Raw genomic sequence first — 6,479 nt, 5'->3', positions numbered from 1 at the left:
GGAAGAAGGCAAAGAGCAACGTGAACAACGTCGAGAAGGACTTCGACGATTGGAACCACGATGACTTTGCTGCCATGATCTCCGAGGTGAATCATGTGGACAACCCGAACGCTTGGTTCGTGGACACCGGCGCTACCGTCCATATATGCATAAATCGTGAGTTGTTCCACAACTACAAGGAAGTGGAAAACAAAACGATAATGGAGGCTAGCGAGCGGACATCCCAAGTCCTTGGCATGGGAGATGTGATTCTTCAACTCACGTCGGGCGTGGAGATCACATTGAAAGACGTATTACACGTTCCAACTGTCCGAAAGAATTTAATTTCGGGCTTTAGGCTTACGAATAAGGATTTTGAATTGTTTTTCAAATCTGACTATGTTGTAATACGCAAGTGGGGAAAGTTCCTAGGGAAAGGCTATGCCTCCGAAGGACTTTTCAAACTTGGTGTAAGAGCTTGTAAGCCTGCCAAGGCTAAAATCAATAAAGATGCATCAACCTCTTCTGCTTACTTGATTGAGTGTTCTGATTTATGGCATTGTAGACTTGGACATGTTAATCTAAATGCTATAAAGAGATTAGTAAAAATGAATTTACTAAAAGTTGATGAATACAACTCACAAGAAAAATGTGAAGTTTGTGTTGAAGCCAAAATGGCTAAGTTACCGTTTAAATCGGTAAAAAGGAGCACTCAACCTTTGGAACTTATTCACACCGATGTTTGTGATTTAAAGTTCGTGCAAACTAGAGGTGGCAAGAAGTACTTTATCACCTTTATAGACGATTGCACAAAGTATTGTTACCTTTACTTATTGAAAAGTAAAGATGAGGCTATTGAAGCTTTTATAAACTTCAAAAATGAAGCCGAGAATCAACTTGGATGTCGAATTAAGATGGTTCGAAGTGATAGAGGTGGAGAATATGTAGCTCCGTTTGCTGAATTATGCAACGAAAGTGGTATAATCCATCAAACGACGGCTCCTTATTCACCACAATCTAACGGCGTTGCTGAACGCAAGAATCGAACTCTTAAGGAGATGATGAATGCCTTGTTGATTAGTTCGGGATTACCCCAGAACATGTGGGGGGAAGCTGTCTTAACGGCCAACTATATCTTGAACAAGATTCCACTCAAAGGGAAAGATGTAACTCCCTATGAGCTATGGAAAGGAAGGAAACCTTCGTATAAATACCTCAAAGTGTGGGGGTGTTTAGCCAAGGTAGAAGTGCCTTTACCAAAGCAAGTTACAATAGGACCTAAAACGGTGGATTGTATCTTCATTGGTCATGCACTTAATAGCAGTGCCTATCGTTTTATAGTGCACAGATCGGAGATACCTGATATACATGTTGGGACAACGATAGAATCAAGGAATGCTATATTCTTTGAAAATATCTATCCTAACAAGGATAAAGGTACATCGAACTCTAATGATGGAGTTGATGGTGATGCTACAGGTTCTAAACCTATGGAAGTAGCTAGTAATTCTACTCAAGTAGATGATGCCACGGGTTCTAATCATGTACCACCTAATAGGAAAAGACCAAGGTCTAAACCTATGGATGTAGAACCGAGACGTGGGGAACGAGTTAGAAAAGCTAATGTCTATGGACCGGATTATGTTGTCTTGATGCTAGATGGCGAACCGGTGACGATTAAAGAAGCTATGTCTGGCTCAGATGCAGCTCTCTGGAAAGAAGCCATCGATATTGAGATTGATTCCATTATGCAGAATCATACTTGGGTGTTAGTGGATCTACCACCTGGAAGTAAAGCTTTAGGATGCAAATGGATCCTAAAGAAGAAGTACAAATCTGATGGTACTATAGATAAGTACAAAGCCCGACTTGTCGTTCAAGGTTTCAGGCAGAAAGAAGGGAACGATTTCTTCGATACCTATTCACCTGTGACCAGACTAACATCTATTCGGATGCTTCTCGCTATTGCTGCCTTGCACAATCTCGAGATTCACCAAATGGATGTGAAAACTGCGTTCTTGTATGGCGAGTTGGAAGATGAAATATATATGAAGCAACCTGAAGGGTTTGTAGTACCTGGGCAAGAGCACAAAGTATGCAAACTTCAAAGGTCTTTATATGGGTTGAAGCAAGCACCGCTTCAATGGCATTTAAAATTTGACAGTGTAATGTTGTCAAATGGATTCAGAATCAATGAGTGCGATAAATGTGTCTACATTAAGAATTCTAATAACGGATATGTTATTGTTTGTCTTTATGTAGATGACATGCTCATCATGGGAAGTAATTCCCGAGTGATTCAAGAAACCAAAGGCATGCTAAGTAAAAATTTTAGCATGAAAGATATGGGCTTAGCTGATGTTATCCTTGGAATTAAAATTCTAAGAAGACCTGATGGTATTACTATAACACAATCTCACTACGTTGAGAAAGTGTTAAAGAAATTCAACGCTTTTGACAAGCCAATAGCTAAGACACCATGGGAACCTAATGTACATTTGAGTGTACACAAGGGAGAACCTGTTGACGCGTTAGAATATGCGAAGATTATTGGGAGCCTGATGTATCTAACAAATTGCACTCGTCCCGATATAGCATGCTCGGTCAACAAGTTGAGCAGCTTTACAGCTAACCCTAGTAATGAACATTGGAAAGCTCTTGAAAGGGTTTTGAGATATTTGAAATATACTCAAAACTATGCGATTCATTATACTAGGGAACCCTCTGTACTTGAAGGGTACTGTGATGCAAATTGGATATCTGATGCCAAAGACTCGTTTTCAACGAGCGGTTATGTATTCACTGTGGGGGGTGGTGCTGTGTCTTGGAAATCCAAAAAGCAAACATGTATTGCTAGATCTACCATGGAATCAGAATTCATAGCTTTGGATAAAGCTGGTGAAGAAGCCGAGTGGCTTAAAAATTTCCTCGAGGATATTCCATGTTGGTCGAAACCTGTGTCGTCCGTGATAATTCATTGTGATAGTCAAGCTGCTATCGGACGAGCACAAAACCATTTGTATAACGGTAAGTCGAGACATATTCGTCGACGTCATAATACCGTGAGACATTTGATCACTAGTGGAGTTATCTCAATTGATTATATAAGATCAATTGATAACATAGCGGATCCTTTGACAAAAAGTATCCATCGAGATCAAATGTATAAACTGTTAGGGGGAATGGGTTTGAAGTCCACAAATTAAGGATAATCATAGTGGCAACCCAACCATGATGACTGGAGGATCCCAAGAACTTGGTTCAATGGGACAACTAAGTTATGAAAATCCGTGTGTTGAACACTCGAATTGCCTATTCCTTGTAGAACAGTGAGTGTTCGGAAACCTGCACGTGGTGAGGTTAAGTCTTTGACTTTTAATGACTCTAGAACTCCTCGAAGAGGACAAGTATAGCAGGATACTTGAGTTAAGAGTCACCTATGTAAGTGTGAAGTGGGGCCGCTTCGATTGAAACACTTATGAATCCAAAGAGGTGTTCCAAGGCCTGTAATGGACACAAACGTGAGAACGAATAAGGATTGAAGCAATATTGTGTCAATATTGTTGACTAAGTATACACCGAGGAGGACTAGTTCAAGGAACACAATCCACTAGGCCGCCGGTATACTCGATAATATTGACTATGGCAGGTTCAAAGCCACAAGCTACCTTTCCAAAAGCAATGTTGTTTCTTAAGAAGACTGAGCTAAATGTCTGCATACATACGCATACTGATTTCTCACTCATGTGGGGGATTGTTGGAAATATGGTTTTATGCCAAATCTGAAAATTATTATTTAATTAAATATTTATTATTTAATTAAAATAATAATTGGATGTTAATCTACATCTCGAGTAGATCAACGTGATATACTTGAAGTCTCAAAACCGATTTCCGGTGAGTGAGATATTGTATGTCAAAGTTTGGATGTTGAAGAGGGAAAATCAGTTTCAACTTCTGCGTTCAACGATTGCGGCCACCTACCGCAGCCGCCGGAATTGACTGTTTCAACTTCTGCGTTCAACGATTGCGGCCACCTACCGCAGCCGCCGGAGTTGACTGCCGATCCGTTCACACTCGGTTTAACACCTATAAATATGGGTGTGTGGTGAGCTTTAGAATTCACTCTGAAAACTCACAACTCACAACTCACAAAATAGTCTGCATTCTGCATTCCACCTCTAGCTCAGTTTTCGATCCTTATTCAGTTCGCCGGAGCTCGCCGGATTGTGGTGCTACATCCGACGAGACGAAGTCGTTTTACCTTTGGGGAAGATACGCCTAAACCGAAGAGCACTACCGGGGCGATAATCTTCTTGCGGGAAGAGATTCATCTCGACTCGACTTATTTTATACGTATAATTTATTTATACTGTATATTTCAGTTGTATAAAATTATTTGAGTTGTAATTTCTCAAATTATTTTCTTTGTAATATTTTCAATTATTTTGAGTTGTAATATCTCAAAATATTTATTGTAATATCTCGATCATGTACCCGGTTCTAACAGTTTTCCCATCTTGGCTTTTTTCTTTTTTCTTTTTAAACTAGGAATGGAGTCTGGAGATATGCGGTGATACTTGAACATAGATATGGGATCTTTGATCATTAATTATATTTTTTCTTATAATTTAATTGTAATATTGGTAAAATGAGAGACGTAATGTAATATAGATTTTTTTCTGTAAATATTATATTGGAGTTCTAAGTATCACTTTAATAAGCATTTATAATTATCCTATTTAAATATATATTTTTTTCTGTAAATATTATATTGGAGTTCTAAGTATCACTTTAATAAGCATTTATAATTATCCTATTTAAATATGTAAATGGTCTGCATATGTATAAGAGAATTTGTAGTATAAAATTCATAATCTCTGCATTACCCGTTATTTTATCTAAAATATGATACAAAATAAAGCACAATTTTTATGTAATTACGAAAACAAGAAAAATACACGAAAATTATTTATCCACTTCAATATTATTCACCATTATTTTCGATACTATTATTCTAGTGGCAAAGATGGGGTACTAAAAAACTCTTCTTTGTAAGAGGTGTTAGGTTCAATCGCGTCTGCATGTGCGTGCGGCATTGTATTGTTTGATGTTAAGGTTTCATATATAGGGCAATTTTCACTTGTGTGTAATGATGTTTTTCCACCGTTTAGGCGGTGGTGAAGTCTCGTCCGCGTGCGGATTGCATAATTGATTATATTCAAATAACTATTCTAATTTTGTGAAAAAAAAAAGAAAAAAAAATCGAATACCATTACAATGAATAGGTCGATTATTTATAATAATGAAAGAAATAGCTCCAATCCATTTTTTTTTTATTATTATTAAAAGCTGGTCGTTACTTTGAGATTCCACAACATAACGACATATTAGTGACGTGGAAACATTCCAAATCGGCAGCCATCCCAACTGTTGACTGCGGTTCTTCTCAAGGTCGGTGCATACAAATCAACGAGTTTCGCTCAATTCTTCTTTTTAAGGAAATCTCACATAATAAACTTGAAAGGAAAAAAGAAAAATAAAAAATGGGTCTTAAGGGGGGGGGGGGGAGGGGGCATGACGGCCTTCTAGATTCATACATGGACTTGGACCATATTAATTTACAATATATTTAATAATTTGAAATTAATTTTGAAATTAAGTTACAATTATGTCGTTATAATAAAATTATTAAGGGTTATTTATGTATTACTCCATATTTTTCTTTTTCTTTCGTTTACTTTATCTTCTTATTATTTTTTGTTTTATTTTATTTCTAAAACTATAAAATTCAATTCGGCTAATTCTAAAATGATTTGCGTATCAAATTAAAGATCGCGACCATAACCTTAATTTGATATATTTTGTAAAATTTGGATCTAAAATATAAAATTTATATTTATTTAAAAGATTAAAACTTCTTTAAAAAATCTCTCTCAATTCTCACCCCTCCCCTTTTTTGAATAAGTCAAATTTTCAATTCTTTTTTTTTTTCATTTTTCTTTCCTTTTTCCTTTTAACTTATCTTTTTCTTCATTATTTTTTATTTTTTCATAATATAATTTTCATTATTATGATTTTATTCTTCTATATTCAACTCAAGTATATTCAGTCAAAAATTATATATATATATATATATATATATTTTATGTTTCTTCAACAAAAAGTAATGATTATTAACTTCAAATGTAATGATAAATTAACTTCATATTCTAGTTGTCTTGCATGCAAATATCACTCTTCATAATTATAGTCAGTGGCATATATCATCAACCTTTTTGCCTGAAATTGGGTAAAGTCTTAGCTAGGTTCAATTTGGAACGCATCCGGAAAGCATCCGCTTAGGATTGAAACACGTGTCTCGTCAATTCAAACCGGCTCGCATACTAAATAATAGACCAGCCCGGTCTATGTTCTTTTTAACCACCGGTCCTTTGAATTTTTTTTTACCTTTTTCCAAGTTAATATCCCATTGCACTTTGGAGACCAGGTGACGTGTT

Source organism: Salvia miltiorrhiza, chromosome 5 (genome assembly GCF_028751815.1).
Source record: "Salvia miltiorrhiza cultivar Shanhuang (shh) chromosome 5, IMPLAD_Smil_shh, whole genome shotgun sequence".
Lineage (NCBI taxonomy): Eukaryota > Viridiplantae > Streptophyta > Magnoliopsida > Lamiales > Lamiaceae > Salvia > Salvia miltiorrhiza.
This window is presented reverse-complemented; position numbering follows the sequence as displayed.